Source organism: Spermophilus citellus, assembly GCF_964194105.1.
Source record: "Spermophilus citellus genome assembly, chromosome: 4".
Classification (NCBI taxonomy): domain Eukaryota; kingdom Metazoa; phylum Chordata; class Mammalia; order Rodentia; family Sciuridae; genus Spermophilus; species Spermophilus citellus.
The window spans coordinates 106586940-106607058 of NC_138185.1; the positions used below are offsets into that span (position 1 = coordinate 106586940).

Here is a 20119-nt window from a genome sequence, read left to right on the forward strand (position 1 = left end):
CCAAAGGAGCTGGTGACAGCTGCAACTGGGGCCCAAACCCTCAGTTAGGGAGAAGCAATTGCTTCCAGGCCAGCCAGGGGCAAGGCAAGTTCTTGAGCAGGGGGCTGCTGCAGAGCAGATGAAGCACTGGAGACTATTGGTGTTGGAGGCACGGTTTCCAGTCCTGCCTTCTGGTTCCCACCCTTTGACTTTGGGCATATTATCTTCCCTCTGTGGGAAAATGGGGATAGGTCCCAGATCTTCCCATGACTTTTAGAAGGTACTTTGTGAATGACCTTTACCTACTTGAGTGCATGACATGTTCATATACCAGTGTTGGGGTCAGGGGAAACCTCTTCCAGGGACTTCTCCCTCCCCTGTATTCCCTGGCTCAGAGAGAGGCCCCATACCCTTGCTCCCCTCAACCCTGCTAGCATGTCTGGGTGGCCCCTGAGCTTGGTAAATATTTGTCTCTGCCCTAGTTGGGGGCTGCTGAAATGTTCTGTCCTGTGGCTTATTCAGCTAGGCTTCTACCTTAGGCTGTGAAGATTCTGGAAAAGAGCAAATGTGCAAGGTCAGGTCTTCTGGGATCTCTCCAGCTCTCTTGTCTACTTATCCTGATCCTCTTGTCCCCATTTACTCCTGAAGCTCAGAAGCTTGTGTTAGATCTATGCAGGAAGAGGGGACATATGCCTCTAATGAGCTCTCCCTCTTGAGGTGGAAGAGCTGGGACTTTGGGTCCAAATGTCAGCTGAGTAGGTCATGGGAGTGAGTCCCACAGCTTCTGTAAGCTTGCTTCTTCACCCCTGAAAAGATAGTGGAATGGTTGGGATCAGTGCCTGGTACCTCCTTATTCTTTCCACTGCTGTGCAGTGACCCCCAGATGTTTGGGCCTGTTCAATTTAACCAATAAAAACAAGGGTAAGGATGTCTCCAATATTTATTGAATGCTCTGTGCAATGGTGGAGTGGTAAATGTTTAACAATCAACTCTAAAAAAAGATTTCTGTTTTGTAGCATTTGCCCAATTTCTGTGTTGTCAGTACTCTCACCATGCGCATTTCAAGCTACCAATCAACATGATATCATTGAATGTGGAGTTGGGAGCCAACAAATGTTGGTCAACTGCAGCATAATACTGCATGCAGGATTGGCTATAATAATTTGTAAACTCCAGTACAGAATGAAGTTGTAGACTTCCTTGTTCAAAAAGCAAGATACATTTTTTGCTGTATTCCATAATCTCTCTCACTACATGCTCCTCCTTTTTAAAAATTTGCCATTTATTATATCCAATATCATTCCTGCCAACACAAGGATATCCACAGGGTAAGTGTGAATGCTCACAGGGTGGGGCCCAATAACTACCAAATTGCCCCTCTGCCAGCTACCCAACAGAGTCTAAGAAGCAGGATCAAGTATCTTTCCTTCCTATAAGCCTGAATTCCCAACCTATATCTCAACCTCCAAGCCAGAATGCACTGGGTACCCGGAAAGGAGCGGGAGAGAGGCTTACCTTCCCCCACTCCCTCCACAGAACACTGTATACTGTTGTCATCCCAGGGCAGGACAGCCACTGCCTGTTCCAACCTGACATTTTGTGCGGTACATGCACTCAATCTTGAGAGCAAAGGGTAGCAGTGTTATGGTACAGGGAAGTAATTGCATGGTATTGCAACTTGGCAAAAACTTGGCAAACAAAACAATACAACCTTGCCAGGAGCAGTGGTACGTGCCTGCAATCGTAGCAACCTGGGAGGTAAGGCAGGAGAGTTGCAAGTTCAAGGCCAGCCTGGACAACTTAGCGAAATCCTGTCTCAAAATAAAAAAATAAATAAAGAGGACTGTAGCTCAGTGGCAGAGCCTCCCCTGGGTTCAATCCTCAGTACTGCCAAAAACAGAAAGCTTTTTCTTTTTTTTAATATTTTTTTTAGAGAGAAAGAGAGGGAGGAGAGAAAGAATTTATTTTTTAGTTTTCGGTGGACACAACATCTTTGTTTGTATGTGGTGCTGAGGATCGAACCCGGGCCGCACGCATGCCAGGTGAGCCCACTACCACTTGAGCCACATCCCAAGCCCCAAAAGAAAGCTTTTTCAATTACCCAATTCATTGCCCATATACATATCATATAATTGGTCCCATTCATTGGTCTACAGAGCACCCACACTAAGATTTCTCCATGCTGATATTTGTCCTGGGAATCGAAGCCAAATATTGACCCAGTTTTAGCAAACTTAGAGGAGCAGCTTTTTGGCTTAAACATTTTGCTTATCAAGAGTTGTTTGTTCTCTTGAGGGGAATCACCATGGTGCCCCAGGCATCAACTTCCTGATAAGAAGAATTTGGTAGGAACTTTTCTCATTCCATGCTGGCCCTCAACCAGGGTGGTAGAGGTTCAGTTTCTTAGGATGGCCCAGATACTTTGGGTTGGCTGTTGGTGGTGACTTGTGGGCAAAGGGCATGAGGACCTAACAGCATGTTGACTCAAGTCTAGCCCACTCTGTGTGGCCCTGAGGTCTGTCCAGATACTAATCTCATTACTAGGAGACCAGGCCCAGACCACGACTGGCAGGACTGCCATTGCCAAAGGGGGAGTTCCAGGTGAGTGTCCCCATGCACAGACAGGAAGCTGCCCAGGAACTTTGGCTTGAAGTATGCACTGGTGCACTGGTCACAAACCACTTTATTGTAGATGGATAAATCTTACCTGATCGCAGTGTGGTGGCACATGCCTGTAATCCCAGCAGCTCAGGAGGCTGAATCAGGAGGATCGTGATTTTAAAGCCAGCCTCAACAATTTAGCAAGGCCCTAAGCAACTAAGGGAGACCCTGTCTCTAAATAAAATATTAAGAAGGACAGGTGATGTGGCTCAGTGGTTGAGTGCCCCTGGATTCCATTCCTGGTACCAAAACACACACACACACACACACACACACACACACACACACACACACACTTCTCTGGTTAGGAAACAGTGGGCATGTTTTGCATGTACTGTTCTTGCATGTTCTTCACCTGGTTTCCTCATGGACATTCAAACCATAGTGAAGACTGACTAGAATGTTCTTCTCCATCAGATCTGGTTTGAAACTCCCTTCATGACACACAGAGCTGACAAAATTTAGGGGTTGCTGAGGAATGGCTTGCACCCTAATATGGGAGCAAATACCATGAGGTAGGAAAGTTCAGAGTCCTTAGACTTTGCAGTGGGGACCTGCTATGGTCTGAATGTTTGTGTAACCGTGGTCCACTTTATGATTTGAATATAGCCCTTGCTGCTCTGCCGCTGCAACTGATATTTAAAATGGACATGTTTCTCTTTCTCTCTCCCTAGTCGCTCCCCTTCCCTAATCTCAGGGGAAAGAGAATTACCTTTCTTCTCCATTTTAGGCAGATTTTTGTACCCCTGAGTTCACACCCACCATGGGAAGGAAGTAATCCAGACTTTGGGGATGGTACTAGTGCCACAGTCTGGCTGGGCACAAATAACCGAGCCGCCACAAAGCCTTGTAGGTTCAAACAGCAACTCTTTATTCCCGAATTCTCACCAGCACTCTATACACACTTCCCGGAAACACACTCCCTCCACCGGGCTTCGTGTGCCAATTCACTCGGAACCCCAACTCAACTCAACGGGAACTCCAAAGTAGCAGGCAGCGGAGGCAGCATGGATCCGCCCTAAGCCCAGCAGGATCCGTCCTAATCCCTGAGCAGGGTCACCTTTCAACCATTCCCTCTAGCAAAATGCCAGGCGTCATTCAGACTAAACTGTGGCTCTCAACATACTAGAAGATCTCAGAAATGACCTTCTCCCAATTAACAAGTGAATTACAACTCCAACAGAGAACAGGGGAAGAATCACAGCCTTTGGGACAGAAGTCCTCTATGTTTCTCCTTTGCTAGCAAAGCAGTAAACCTTCTTTTTCTTTTTACTCAAAACTGTGTCCTCATTATTGGATTGACATGGGGACAAAGACAGAGCTTTAGGTAACATTTGGTTCTCCTCAAATTCATATATTGAAACTTAATCTTGAGAAACCAATGTGACTCCATTTTTGAGAAACCAGCCTCTACCTCAGAGCAGGGCCTGTCCAAAGGGGGCGGGGGATGACCCTTGTCCTTGGAAAACCCATTCCTAGGCACATAGCTACCCTGTTGAGTCATTTATCTACCAGATGTCCTTTATTCAGCAAATGCAAGTTCCTGAAAAGACGAAAAGAATGCTTGAGGCCTTATTTGGACCATAGCAACAACCAATCAGAGTGAGACAGGGATGATATCTGAAATACCAAACGGCACTCCCACTAGTTTAGTGATTTATAACATGTTTAGGCAACCCTGCAAGTTTAGCATATACACTCTTGTAACCCCTCAAGGCTAACCAACTTGTTCCCGCCAGTGAATGTACAATGTTAAGAGTTGTTGTTTGACTTTTCCGTGGTGTGAAATGATTTGCTGTGTGATGTTGTGATGCATAGAGTATCTAAAAAAAACCATAAGTCCTCACTGAACCAAGGGTCGGGACCGCTGCGTTGGTTGCAATAAAGACTCTCGTGATTGCATCGGATTCGGCTCCTGGAGGTCTACTGGGATCCCATGAATCTGGAATTACATCTGGGGGCTCGTCCGGGATTCCCCAGACCCCAGGACCCCCGAACCAGAGAGTGTAACACCTGTGAGTCTTGTGTCTGTTGTCTGCTTTATTTTGACTACGGCCCAGAATCTGTATTCTGGGCTGGCAACTGGCCTTGCCATAGGGTCACCAGCCGGGCTCCCGGGAGACATCCCAGACCCCAGTCTGAGGGGGATATTCCTCTAATCTGGGGTCATCAGACCCAATCTGAGGGGGATACTCCCAATCTGTTCATCTGAGGGGAAGGCAGGTAGCTCCTGCCACAATTGGCTTGTTGCCAGCACTCTACTTCCATTTTTGTCAACAATCTGAAAAGGGTATCTGTGTCTTTGTGTGTCTTTTTGTCTGTGTGCTTCTGTTAAATGTGACGGTATTGTTTCACTTTGGACTGACGCAATGTCCCAAGTTCTGATCTGCCTTAGATGTGTGGAGGTCTATTGGGGGTCCCACGAATCTGGCATAAGGGTAAAGCTGTCTTGGATAGGATTAAAATCTTTATGAAAGAAGTTGAGTGCAAAGGTAGTGGTGCATCACTTACTCCCAGCTGCTCAGGAGGCTGAGGCAGGAGGATCACCAAGTTTGAGGCCAGTCTGGGCAACAGAATAAAATAAAAAGGGCTGGGAATGGAGCTCAGTGGCAGAGTACTTGCAACGTGCCTGGGGTCCTGGTTTCAATCTTTAGTATTAAAACAAAAAACAAAAAACAGACAAAAAAAAAAAAACCCACATGTGCAAGGTCCCAGGTTTCATCCCCAGCACTGAAAACAAACAAACAAACAAACAAAAAACAACAGTCTAAGGTTTTGGGTTATAGCAACCAGAATGGACTAAGGTAAGACCTACCCTTCTTTCTGTAGATGGTTCATTAATAATGATTTTTCCACACCAAGTAGGAGTCCAGTGATTCAATTCTGACCCTGTGTACCTGAAACCAGCATCAGATCCCACAAGACAAGATGGTCCCCACTCTAGATGCCAGTTACAAATAGGGTACCTGCAGGTGACTGCTGAGAGCCATTGCCAAGTAGGTATGACGCATGGCATGACCCAGGTCATTTGCAGTGACATTGCATGTAAGGTGACCTTGCTCAAGGACCAGGGCGGATCCGGGTTTAGGGCAGATCAGGGTTTAGGGCAGTTCCAGGTTTAAGGTGTACCGTGCTGGGAATAGGGCATATCCTGCTGCCTCAGGCACACCAGCTCCTTGAGTTCTCCTTGAGTTCTTGTTGAGTTCTTGTGGGATTCAGAGAGTATTTGGGATTCAGAACGTGAATTTTGCCCAGAACATGGATTTTGCCCAGAACCTGTGTGTAGAGTGCCGGTGACAGTTCGAGAATAAAGAGTTGCTGTTTGAATCTACAAGGTGTGAGTGGCTCGTAATTTTGTGCCCAGCCAGACTGCGGCAGGTGACTACAAATTGGAGGTTCCACAACCCCGTCTTCTGAATCTATAACTTGCTATAAAAACTCATAGAATTCAGGAAGACACTACTTGCATTAAGTGGCTCCAAAAGATACATGAATGTATAGCCAAATGGAAGAGATGCATAGGGCAAGGCGTGTGGGGCAGGGATGTGAAATTCCCTTTGACCTCTGCCTACCCCAGGGGTGCTCAAGTGCTCACTAACCTGGAAGGCCTCCAACCTCATTGAGAGTTTTTTGTGTGTTTGTTTTATTGAGGTGGATCTTGCTGTTTTGAGCAAGATGATCTCAAGTGATCCTCCTGTCCCAGCCTTCCAAGTAGCTGGGACTACAAACAAGGACCACAATGCCTAAGAATATTTATAGCCCAATCTCTAGGCCCTTTCCCTCTAATCACATAGTTGGTCTTTTTGGCTGAACAGGGCGGTGCTGAAAGTATCTAGGAGTCACACCCTCAATGATTCATTAGCATAAACTCAGTTGTGTGGGAAAGGGGCTCATTATAAGTGACAAAAGACACTCCCATCACTCAAGAAATTCCAAGAATTTGTACCTAGGACAAAGGGATATTACATATATAATATTGGCATATATAATGTATTATATATAAACTTTAGGTGTTGGGGTTTTTTTTTTTGGTGTGTGTTGGGGGTTATGGGGGATTAAATTCAGGGGCACTCATCCACATCCCCAGCCCTGTTTTGTATTTTATTTAGAGACAGGGTCTCATTGAGTTGCTTAGCACCTTACTCTTGCTGAGGCTGGCTGAGAACTCACCATCCTACTGCCTCAGCCTCCTGAGCTGCTGGGATTACATGCACCACCGTGCTGGCTAGGTGTTGATCTTGATAGGATTAATGCATATACTGGCTACCAACCCCTCAAATCTGGTTGTAAGTTTGATAAATTTGAAATTAGGCAACCCTTGTAACAGAGGTTCTTTTGATGTTTTGACTGTGTCCCTTGTGGCTTTGAATCTTACATGTTTTTTTCTTTATCCCCCATCTTTTCCCTAAATATCTTCCTGGTCTCTCATCTCTGATCTCCTTCCTGATCTCTCTTCCCTAATCTCATTTTCTCTGAATCACCTCTATAGAAGCCCTCTGTTTCTGTGGATGGGCAGAATCACAGCCTTTGGGACAGGCGTTCCCTGTGTTTCTCCTTTGCTAGCAAAGCAATAAACCTTTTTCCTTTTTCTCAAGGTCTTGTCTTTGTTATTGGATTGGCGTGGGATGAGGATCCAGCTTAGGTTATACCCTTACACACCGACCCTGATATACTGCTGCAATCACCATATCTCCAGGACTTGAGACCCCTGCAGTCATATGTTCTATATAGTTAAAACCTTCTCTTATCCTCTAGAACAAGGACCAGGAAGATGACAAAGGCACTGAAACACAGAGAGGGTGAGCAACTGACCTAAAGATCAACAGCAAAGCAGTGGTGGAGCTGAGTGGAACATTCCCATTTCAGGCCTGCAGTCTGATGCTCCTCCCTCTGCAGGCAATTGCTTCATCTTGTAGTGTAACATTCTCCCTGTTGGCCATGTAGACAGATCACACACTCTATCTGTTGTCCTCCATGCCAGCCCCAGCATCTTGTTATTGAAGCTTGTTAGAGCTGTTGTCTTTGAAGACAGGGAAACTGAGGCCAAGGTTACATAGTGACTGGAGGCAGTGCCAGCATTGTGACAACCAGAAATTGTTCAATATCCCAAATGCATAGCTTAAGTTCTGGGTATGAGCTAAAAGTCAACTTCCAACTCCAGTCACCTATTCTCCATGCCTTGGTCAAACGACTTAACTCTACCTGCCTTAGTTCTTTCTTGCATTTGCAAAAGCAGACCACAGAAGACGTGAAGTGGTTATAATTTGGGGCTTATATACTATCTCAACAGGGGGAGGAGAGGAGAGAGAGCACTTAAAGGAAAACCAGTGACTTTGGGGCTGGGGATGTGGCTCAAGCGGTAGCGCGGTCGCCTGGCATGCGTGCGACCTGGGTTCGATCCTCAGCACCACATACAAACAAAGATGTTGTGTCCGCCGAAAACTAAAAATAAATATATAAATAAATAAATATTAAAAACTAACTCTCTCTCTCTCTCTCTCTCTCTCTCTCTTAAAAAAAAAAAAGAAAGAAAACCAGTGACTTCTAAGAAAGATAAATGGGCCCTCAGGAGGATAGGAGATATGATAGTTTTGTGACAATGTCTGTTTTGGTGATAGCTTATCTTGTTGAAATTATTCCTTTGGTCTCATGGCAGGGATCCATCTTCCCTGGTGGGAAACTCCCCAGTCCTAGGGAGACGATTTATGACATCTGAATTCCTTTGGGAGGCTCTGCTTTTAGACAGATAAGGGAGTTCAGAACATCTCCTCTTCTTGCATCTATTGATTCTCAAATGTCTTCAGCTCAAAATAGTCCCTATCATTGCAGGCAGAGGGCTGAGTAGGACAAGAGGCCCAGATCAGGCTGGAGGGCTCCTGTCAGTCTTATAGCCACTTGCTATCCATTCCACCCTGGGGCACTAGAGGCCTCTGCTTTTTTTTTTTAATTTGGTACCGGGAAGGGAATTGAACTCAGGGGCATTCTACCACTGAGCCACATCTCTAGCCTTGATTTGTATTTTATTTAGAGACAGGGTCTCACTGAGTTGCTTAGTGCCTTACCATTGCTGAGGCCAGCTTTGAACTTATGATCCTCCTGCCTCAGCCTCCTGAGCTGCTGGGATGGCAGGTGTGCACCACCTTGACCTGCAGGCCTCTGCTTCTTATCAGAACTTGGTCAGGGATAAACTAGAGCCATCCCATGCTCTGCCCCTCCCACCTGGTGCCCTGTGTTTGCTGCGGGCTACTGTGGAGAACCTCATCCATAAGATGTGAACTGGGATATGAGGGACCACTGCTGAGTTGGGAAGCCCAGGACTGGAGGTTCAACCAGGTCATTCTTCTGTCCATAGAGGCTGACCACTCTCTAGCCCTCTTTGGGGTCAAGGTCTCCCAAGGTGGAGAAGTAGCTGGGTCCCTTTCTGCAGAGCTGTACATGTGTCAGACCTAGCTTATTAGACTCTCATAGTGGGTGACTATGATGTTGGTGGTGGTGATGATGATGATTTGTGGTCCTGGGGCTTGAATTGAGGTTTCATAACATGCTAGAAAAGTGCTCTACTATGGAACTAGTCCTTTAATTTAATTTAGTTTTGAAACAGGGTCTGGCTAAATTGTCCAGGCTGGCCTCAAATTTGTGATCCTCCTGCCTCAGCCTTCCAAGTAGCTGAGATTAAAGGTATGTGTCATCATGCACAACTCCCACTGGAGTTGGTTGGGGGAGCTGGCTGAGATCCAAGATTGGCCAAGATCCCGCTGATTGACAGGCGGTTCAGTCAGCGCCTGATTTGTGGGTCTTTTGTGCTTGCAGACTGCTTGGTGCTTTGTTCCTAAGTCACCGCCATCCACCTGACATTATCTAAATGTTGGTGTCCTCCACCATGTGTGGTGCTTCAGGCCTCTAATCCCAGGGACTTGGGAGGCTGGGGCAGGAGGATCACAAGTTCAAGACCAACCTTAGCAAATTAGTGAGGCCTTAAGTATAAGGTCCTTGCTTAGCATCTGGACTACCATCTTATGTGACAGCCACCATTTTAAGGTCCCACCCAAGGGCCTTTCTGAGAAAAGCTCACCACTCCCTCATCCCAACCCAACCCCTAACCACCTGCATTAGGACCTGCCCACCTCTGATTCCTGAACCTGCCCTATTAAAATCCTGGAACTCAAGCCTGTTTTGCCTCTCTCCACTATAGAGAGATGGCCTTTATTTCAGTTCTGACAAATAAACTCTGGTGTGTATCTCTGCCTGCTTTCTGTCTTTCATGTCTCACTCACCTCTCTTGTTCCTCGCTTTCCCTTCAATAAAGACTTAACAAGACCCTGTCTCAAAATAAAAACATTTAAAAAAAAAAAACAAACCAGAGAGCTGGGGATGTGGCTCAGTACAAAAAAAAAAAAGTGTCGTCCCCTACTATTGCTGAAAGCTAAGTCCTTATCCCCATGCCAATCACACTTTGAGATAAAAGAAAAAGGTTTATTGCTTTGTTAGCAAGGGAGAAACACAGAGGACTCCTGTCCCAAAGATTGTGATTCTGCCCATAAGCAGGAACAGGGCTCTTTTAAAGAGGTGATTCAAAAGGCTACACTCCCCGTGTGTTCTCTGTTGGAGTTGTGATTCACTTGTTAATCAGGGAGACAGTCATTTCTGAGATCTTCTGGTAGCATCCCCAAAGTCTGGATTACTTCCTTCCTATGATGGGTGTATACTCAGGGACAGATAAATCTGCTTAAAATGGGGACGAAAGGTAACTCCGTTTCCCCTGAGACTAAGGAGGGGGAGAGATTAGGGAGAAGCAGGGAGAAAGGAAGAGAAAGAAACTGTCCATTTTAAAAATTAAATGCAGTGGCAGAGCAGCAAGGGCTATTTTCGAAGCATAAAGTGGACCATGGCTACCCTGTCAAAATAATCTGTTAAAAACTAACTCCCAGGGGGCCAGGGTTGTGGCTCAGTGGTAGAGCTCTTGCCTAGCATGTGGGAGGCACTGGGTTCACTGGGTTCCCACCACATAAAAACAAATAAAGGTTAAAAAAAAAAAAAAACTAACCCCCAGGTGATGCGAGGTGGGGAGGGGCTTTGGGAGGCCCTTAGGTCACATGGTAGAATTAGTGCCCTTTATAAAAGGGCTTGAAGGAGTTAGTTTGTTCTTTTGCCCTTTAACCCATGTGTGGGTGGAACAACAAGGCACTATCTTGGAAGCAGAAAACAAACATCACCTTAACGGAATCCCCTGGAGGCTTGATCTTGACTCTCCAGCCCTCAGAATTGTGAGCAATAAATTTCTATTGTTTAGATGGGCGAGGTGGTGCAGGCCTGTAATCCCAGTGACCTGGGAGGCTGGGACAGGAGGATCGCAAGTTTGAGGCCAGCTTGCTTGGGCGTTTAGCAAGGCTGTCTCAAAGTAAAAATTTTAAATGGCTGAGGTTGTTCAGTGATACAGTGCCCCTGGGTTCAATCCTTGGTACTGAGAAATACATAAACAGATTAATAAATAAAACTTGTCACCCTTAGGCCAGTGTCTGAGTGCCACATGGCTGAGATGTCAAACCTGAGGTCAAAATCCCTTCCTCTTTTCTCAGGCCTTCTCCATCTCAGTTCACACGAGACACGCTCATAAAAATGATTCAAGGCGGGAAAATGGGGATGCGAAAAGGAAGGGACATCTTCTGGAGTGAGGGCTTATAACCAAAAGCTTGGTCCTCATCCTCGACGCCAATCCAATAATGAAGACGAGGTATTGCTTTGCTAGCAAAGGAGTCACAGGGAACTCCTGCCCCAAAGGCTGTGATTCCGCCCATCCACAGAAACAGGGGGCTTTTATAGAGGTGACTCAGACAAAGAAGAGAGATCAGGAAGGAGAAGATGAAGGATGAGAAGTTTAGGGAAAAGAAGGTTGGGGATAAAGAATTAAAAAAAAAAAAACGTATAAGTTTCAACGCCACAAGGGTTATGTCAAAGCATCAAGTGAGCCCTGTTATAGGCTGAGCTCTCTCATGTGACTGCTCACATCACCTTCCCTGGGCTCATTGGGCAGGAGGAAGAGGGAGAAGGAGGCCCAGGAACTGGCTGGGGCTCCGTAAGTGTGATCTGCATCTCATTTGAACAGGCCTCTGCTGCTTCACTCACACCCCGAGTAGAGAGACTTACAGGATTCCAGCACTCAGGCAGATCCCCTTATGGTCCCCAAACGCCCACCTTGTTCAGTGGCACTAGAACCCCATTCACTGGAGCACTCTGGGAATTAGCATCCCTGCCTTTCCTGGGCCTGACTGTGAAGCTGGGTTGGGCAGTGGGGAAGAGGGGGCTCTAGGTTTTGGACACCAAATACTTTACCCCAGCAGCAAGTCTGGGTCCTGAGGAGAGACACCCCTCAGTCCAGGAGACTCAGGGCTGCTGCAGTCTGCCCCTGGGTAGGGGCTCCCTACCTGGGCACTGTAGACCTGAGTCCTGCCTGCACCCGCCTGCAAAATAAGTCGAGTCAGTGACAGATTGGTATAGAAACAGCTGGAGAGGATGCCTGGAGGAGAGGCCTGCTCCTGAGGGTGGGACGAGTGGGGAATGCCCAGGTTCCCATTCCCCATCCCACCAGCCCTCTCCTGGGATTGGGGGGAAGAGACACCCTTCCTGGCCATGCTCTCAGTGTTGGCCCTCTTCATCTGAGGCCTTCTAGAAGTTCACCACCTGTGAAGTGTGCTACTCTCTACTTGTACTCCCCTAGTGACAGGGAACTCAGTAGCTCCTCCAAGGCCTGATCATTGGCCCTTAGCTCTCAGAGAGGAAGTCCTTCTTGTTGAGCTGGAGCTGAGCTTCCTGGGATACACCCCATTAGCTGGCCCAACCCCAGAAACTGTCAAGGCTACAGGGCTAATGGTGTGACGTCTGCCTCACCAGTTCTGGCTTATGATCAAGTCTCTCCAGCCTCCTTGGCCATTGCCTCTCAGCTGTTTCCAAAATCTGTTACGTTTATTTTAATCACTTCATAGTCTCTGGCGGGCAGTGAGCTCCCCATCACTGCAGGAATGTGAGCCAAGGGTAGAGGCCTGCGATAGGAACTCAGTGTTGGGTGGAGGCTAGGTCTTTCCTGATCCTCCAGTGGGTTCCCCAGGAGGCAGGAGGAGAGATGAAGGAGGCAGGGAGTTGGGGATCACTGCACACTCTGGGTGGTGGGCTCTGAACCATCAGCCAGCCATGTGGTCTTTGTTTTTTTCCTTTCCCAGAGACTTTCTGAAACAATGCCCTGCCTACCAGCTGTCAGGGAGGGGTCTGTCCAGTGGGCCCAGGCCTCCAGACACACAAGGTTGGAATGCAGCAGGCCCAGCCTGGGATGATGGAGGACCCCCAAAGCACACCTTCTAGCTTCCACTTGACACCTCCCTAAACATAGGCCTGCACTTGGTTTACCTTCCAGGTCCCCAACACGTGCCTACAGACCACCCCAACCTACCCCTCCAACTACTGGAAGTAACCCGAGCAGGGACATGCTCTCCTCAGCTACCCAAGAAAACCTTTGCAGAGGACCCCAGTGAGCCCCACACGGAAGGAGGGTGGTAGCTCCCTATCCGTCCCTGTCGCCTCCACATTCATTTCGAATCTAAGTTGGATTTACTCGACCAAAACAAAGCCTAGTCACCTTCAAGACAGTTCCCAGGGCTCTGCCTCTTCCCAGTTGGTTCCTCGGTGCAGTCAATCTACCTTATATAACTGCTTCTCTGTGGCCACCTCCCTATGGGACAGCCCCACACCCTGCATGGACTGCACTGATAGGCCACAGTGACCTCGGCCACCCCTCGGTCACATCATGACTCTGCGTGACTCCTAGCTGCTTGTTGGAAATCCACCAATTAGCACTCCCCCTGGAAACCTGCTTGGGTAATGCCCTGGACCCCAACAAAGGCTGTGGCCCTATGTCCTCTTGCGTGCTGCCAGCAGCTCTCAAGCATGATGTGGTCTCTGGACTCTGTTGGCCCTTGGGGACACCCCTGTTACTTCACAGACCTGTGAGTATAAAATGCTTTCTTGTGCTGCCTACTGCGCCTCCCTGGCCCACAGCCCTGCACCCAGCTCTCCTGCGGTCTGGGCTCTCCTGGAGAATGGCCAAAGGCCGAGGCAGCCACTCTCAAGAGACTCTAAGGCTAAATTAGAAAAACATCACAACAAGGAGGCTTCAGGCTCAGGATGGGTTTGAGAGCAGGAAGGACAAAACCATCTGCACAGCCAAGACAGGGCAGGTGGAGAGGACCCAGGGCACAGGCTGGGACGACCACAGGAAGAATCTTTACCTGCCTTCTCTCCTGTGCTCACAAGAGGTCTTCAAAGCAAGAAGCACTGGCCTCTTTAATGGCTAATCCTATCAGATGGGTGGGATTTGGACCCTGGCTCCCAGCCTGGCATTGCCCAGAGCTGTTCAGATCTCTCTTGAAAGGGTCAGGAAAATAGGGCTCAATGGCACACATCTATAATCCCAGTGACTTGGGAGGCTGAGGCAGGAGGTTCAACATCAGCCTCAGTGACTTAGCCCTCAGCAATTTAGCAAGACCTTAAGCAACTTCGTGAGAAAAAAGTTTTAGGATGTAATTCAGTGGTCCAGCACCTCTTGGTTCAGTCTCTAGCAATGCCAAAACAAAAAACAAAACAAACAAAAGTCAGGCAGTCTCTACAGGGCAGCAGGGTTAAATTTAGCTCAGGTTTCTGGGTTTCACATCAGCATTTGGTTGCAATCACGGCCTGGGCTGGCCTGCTTGGTTCCTCTTGCCAAGCGAATGCCCCGAGTTCCTTCAACATAGTTTTCAGTTCCTAGGGGTAGTGGTCCCTTTGATCCTCATATTACTCTCACAATCCCCCCCACTGCAGACCTCACCTCGCCTAGCCTTCCCTCCCAACAGGGCTCAGGGACCAGGGCAGCAGGTGAGGACAGCAGGGACCTGGCTGCCCAGGCTGGCCCAAGGACTCCTGACAGTTTTTAGGGCATTGGGAGGGGGGGATTGAACCTAGGGTCTCATACATGCTAGGCAAGCACTCTGCCACTCAGCCAGATCCTACATCCCCAAACCCCTTTTTATTTTTATTTTGAGACAGGGTTGTGGTCAGCAGCCTAGCCCGTGGATTCTGCCTGGATCCTAGCTGGCTGGATTTGGCGGCCCACCTGCATAAGAAATAGAGGAAAGATGAAAAATGAACAGCGAATTCTATGCAGTTTGATCAAACTGGGAAGAAGCAGCTAGAATGCTTCTCTCCAACTGCCCTGCAGAAGCAGTTCTGACTTAACAAAAGCAGGTGACATAAATATGTAGATTGAGTTAGCCAGCCTGGGCCAGGCAGGCCTGAGTGGACAACTTCCACTTCCATTTTCTTTGGTGCCTGTCAGAGTGAGGGGTCGCAGCCTGTCAGCTTCCCTCCCAGCAGGAAGAATGTGTTCCCAATTGCGGGGGAGGTGGGGAAATCTTCAGTCTGTTTCAGCATGTGGGCGCACACCCACGCCACTGAGTTCATCTCCTCCATCAATCTTGAGGGAACGGGGGCTCCCATGTCCTCTGGCTGGCCACCCATTGTTGAATCAGTGTGCAGAATCTGAACACAAGAGGTCAGCTGCTTATTCCTGAAGGAGGAAATTCTGAAATATCTCATCTCTCTAAGGGAAGGACTTTGGTGTTAGTTTGCATGAGAACGTTCTTTCCATAACTTCGTGGCTGTTAATCTTTTTGATGGGGTTTGACAAGTGACTGAGATTTTCACCTCTGAGTCCAAATGATTTCCTCCGAGACTGTTGATTATTTACAAAGTACCCTGGCTTCCACATTACAAGAGCTTATGTCCCTTTCTTTCATCTGAGACATCCCACCTTGGGCGGGATGTGACACATTCTGAGTTAATGTCTGAAGACCCCTTTTAGCCAATCTTAAGGAATGGAAAGTTAAATATATATATATATATATAAACTTTTGTTTGTTTTAACATGGTGCTGAGGATCAAACCCAGTGCCTCATGAGTGCTAGGCAAGTGGTCTACCACCGAGCTACAATCCCAGCCCCAAGCAACAAAAAGTTTTGTTGTTTTTTTTTTTTTTTAAAGAGAGAGAGAGAGAGGAGAGAGAGAGAGAATTTTTAATATTTATTTTTTAGTTCTCGGCGGACACAACATCTTTGTTGGTATGTGGTGCTGAGGATCGAACCCAGGCCGCACGCATGCCAGGCGAGCACGCTACCCCTTGAGCCATATCCCCAGCCCCAACAGAAAGTTTTTTGAAAGATTAGCTCTTAGTCCAGAAAAATGCAAACTCCTAAGAGCAAAGATCAATTTGAGCTAATAAACAGAATTTCTTTAGTTCTATCATTTTTACCCAATGAAAAACAACTGTAAAAAGCAATCCTGTCAGATCTGCACTGGGAGGAGCCTGTGAGCTAGAACCCTTATGTAAATTGAGTTAATCACCACGTGGGTAGAAAGAAGGTTTAGAATTTAGACATTTTACAGAACTGTAAAAACTCTGAACACAGCTTATAAGAATTAATATCATTCCAACAACTAAAAAATTAAAAACATATATACATTGAAATATACTTGGTAAACTAAGTCACAACACAATATAAACAGTTCAATTGAGAAAAATGTTATTAAAAAAAATAGCCAGAGTTGGTCGTGGTGATACACGCCTGTAATCCCAGGGACTTGGGAGTCTGAGGCAGGTGGATCAAAAGTTGAGGCCAGACTCATCAGCTTATAGAGGATGTATGAAACTTAGTGAGACCCTGTCTCTAAATAAATAAATAAAAAGAGCTGGGGATGTAGCTCAATGGTAAAGGGGCTCCAGGTTCAATCCCTGGTACAGAAGGAAGGAAGGAAGGGAAGGAGGGAGGGAGGGAAGGAGGAGGGTGTGTAGGTTGGTTATTTTAGTTCCAAAAAGAATAAAAAATAGCAAAACCCAAATAACTCTAAATCATAAAAAAGTTACTTTACCTTTGCCTCAGAGATAACACAAAATCTAGTTAACATTTTAAGAAGACCATGAAGCACCTTATTGACGTGATATCTAATTTTTGAAAGCACTGCTAAGATTTATGATCAATTAATAACAACCACAAAAATTCCACAGGTTTAGGTCATTATAAAATGATGTCATTTCAGAAATTAAAAACAGAAGCTATATGTAGGAAATCAGCATTCTAGTAAATCCCCCCCCCCTTTTAAGGTCCTCAGGGAATAGACCGAGAAGGGCGATAACTGGGTCAAATGGTGGTTCCATTCCCAGCTTTCCCAGAAATCTCCATACTGCTTTCCATATTGGCCGCACCGATTTGCAGTCCCACCAGCAATGTACAAGTGTACCCTTTTCCCCACATCCTCGCCAGCACTTATTGTTACTTGACTTCATAATGGCTGCCAATCTTACTGGAGTGAAATGGTATCTTAGGGTGGTTTTGATTTGCATTTCTCTGACTGCTAGAGATGGTGAGCATTTTTTCATATACTTATTGATTGATTGTATGTCCTCCTCTGAGAAGTGTCTGTTCAGGTCCTTGGCCCATTTGTTGACAGGGTTATTTGTTATCTTATTGTTTCATTTTTTTGAGTTCTTTGTATATTCTGGATATTAGGGCTCTATCTGAAGTGTGAGGAGTAAAAATTTGTTCCCAGGATGTAGGTTCCCTATTTACCTCTCTTATTATTTCTCTTGCTGAGAAAAAACTTTTTAGTTTAAGAAAGTCCCATTTGTTTATTCTTGTATTTAACTCTTGGGCTATGGGCGTCCTATTAAGGAATTTGGAGCCTGACCCCACAATATGTAGATCGGAGCCAACTTTTTCTTCTATCAGGCGCAGAGTCTCTGATTTGATATCAAGCTCTTTGATCCATTTTGAATTAACTTTTGTGCATGGCGAGAGAAAGGGGTTCAGCTTCATTTTGTTGCATATGGATTTCCAGTTTTCCCAGCACCATTTGTTGAAGATGCTATCCTTTCTCCATTGCATGCTTTTAGCCCCTTTATCAAATATAAGAAAGTTGTAATTTTGTGGATTGGTCTCTGTGTCCTCTATTCTGTACCATTGGTCCACCTGCCTGTTTTGGTACCAGTACCATGCTGTTTTTGTTACTATTGCTCTGTAGTACAGTTTGAAATCTGGTATTGCTATACCTCCAGATTCACACTTCCTGCTTAGAATTGCTTTTGCTATTCTGGGTCTCTTGTTTTTCCATATGAATTTCATGATAGCTTTATCTATTTCTACAAGAAATGCCGTTGGGATTTTGATTGGCATTGCGTTGAACCTGTAGAGAACTTTGGGTAATCGCCATTTTGATGATGTTGGTTCTGCCTATCCATGAACAGGGTACATTTTTCCATCTTCTAAGATCTTCTTCTATCTCTCTCTTTAGGGTTCTGTAGTTTTCATTGTATAAATCTTTCACCTCTTTTGTTAGGTTGATTCCCAAGTATTTTATTTTTTTTTTTGAGGATATTGTGAATGGGGTGGTTTTCCTCATTTCCATTTCAGAAGTTTTGTTGCTGATATACAGGAATGCCTTTAATTTATGCGTGTTGATTTTATATCCTGCCACTTTGCTGAATTCATTTATTAGTTCTAGTAGTTTCTTTGTAGACCCTTTTGGGTCTTCTAGGTATAGGATCATGTCGTCCGCACATAGTGATATTTTAAGTTCTTCTTTTCCTATTTTTATGCCTTTAATTTCTTTTGTCTGTCTAATTGCTCTGGCTAGTATTTCAAGGACTAAATTAAATAGAAGTGGTGAGAGAGGGCATCCCTGTCTTGTTCCAGATTTTAGCGGGAATGCCTTCAGTTTTTCTCCATTTAGAATGATGCTAGCCTGAGGCTTAGCATATATAGCTTTTACAATGTTGAGGTAAGTTCCTGTTATCCCTAGTTTTTCTAGTGTTTTGAACATAAAGGGATGCTGTACTTTGTTGAATGCTTTTTCTGCATCTATCGAGACGATCATATGGTTCTTATCTTTAAGTCTATTGATGTGGTGAATAACATTTATTGATTTCCGTATATTGAACCAACCTTGCATCCCAGGGATGAATCCTACTTGATCATGGTGCACAATTTTTTTGATATGCTTTTGTATTCGATTTGCCAGGATTTTATTGAGAATTTTTGCATCTATGTTCATTAGAGATATTGGTCTGTAGTTTTCTTTCTTTGAAGTGTCTTTGTCTGGTTTCGGGATCAGGGTGATGTTGGCCTCATAGAATGAATTTGGAAGAGCTCCTTCTTTTTCTATTTCTTGAAATAGCTTGAAAAGTATTGGTATTAATTCTTCTTTGAAGGTTTTGTAAAACTCCACTGTATACCCATCCGGTCCAGGGCTTTTCTTGGTTGGTAGTCTTTTGATGGCTTCTTCTATTTCTTCCTTTGTTATTGGTCTGTTTAAATTATGTGTGTCTTCCTGACTCAATCTGGGCAGATCATATGACTTAAGAAATTTATCGATATCTTTACTGTCCTCTATTTTATTAGAATATAGGGTTTCAAAATACTTTCTAATTATCTTCTGTATTTCTGTGTCTGTTGTGATATTGCCTTTTTCATCCCGTATGTTAGTAATTTGAGTTTTCTCTCTTCTTCTCTTCATTAGCATGGCTAAGAGTCTGTCAATCTTATTTATTTTTTCAAAGAAGCAACTTTTAGTTTTTATCAGTTTTTTCAATGGTTTTCTTTGTTTCAATTTTGTTGATTTCCACTCTGATTTTAATTATTTCTTGTCTTCTGCTATATTTGCTGTTGTTTTGCTCTTCCTTTTCTAGGGTTTTGAGATGTAGTGTGAGTTCATTTATTTGTTGTTTTTTTCTTTTTTTGAGGAATGAACTCCAGGAAATGAATTTCCCTCTTAAAACTGCTTTCATTGTGTCCCATAGATTCCGGTATGTTGTGTCTGAATTGTCGTTTATCTCTAAGAATTTTTTGATTTCCTCCTTTATGTCTGCTGTAACCCATTGATCATTCAGTAACATATTGTTTATTTTCCATGTGATGCAGGATTTTTCCTTCCTTCTTTTATCATTGATTTCCAGTTTCATTCCATTATGATCAGATATGGTGCATGGTATTATCTCCACACCTTTATATTTACTAAGAGTTGCCCTATGGCATAATATATGATCTATCTTTGAGTAAGATCCATGTGCTGCTGAGAAGAACGTGTATCCACTTGATGATGGTTGATATATTCTATATATGTCGGTTAAGTCTAGTTTATTGATTGTGTCATTGAGTTCTATAGCTTCTTTATTCAGCTTTTGTCTGGAGGATCTGTCTAATGGCGAGAGCAGTGTGTTGAAGTCACCCATAATTATTGTGTTGTGGTCTATTTGACTCTTGAACTTGAGGAGAGTTTGTTTTATGAACGTTGCAGCTCCATTGTTTGGTGCATATATATTGATAATTGTTATGTCTTGTTGGTGGATGGTTCCTTTTAACAGGATATAGTGTCCTTCTTTATCCCTTTTGATTAACTTAGGTTT

The 20119-nt window shown here is 45.2% G+C and overlaps 1 long non-coding RNA gene across 1 annotated transcript in view; it reads left to right on the forward strand.

Annotated features, from left to right (window-relative positions):
• The first annotated feature begins 13464 nt into the window (after positions 1-13464).
• The window catches only part of LOC308647035, an 83061-nt gene continuing 76406 nt past the window's right edge, over positions 13465-20119 (forward strand). The window contains exon 1 of the long non-coding RNA XR_014021568.1: positions 13465-13634. This is a non-coding gene — a long non-coding RNA (uncharacterized lncRNA). The remainder of the gene's footprint in view (positions 13635-20119) is intronic.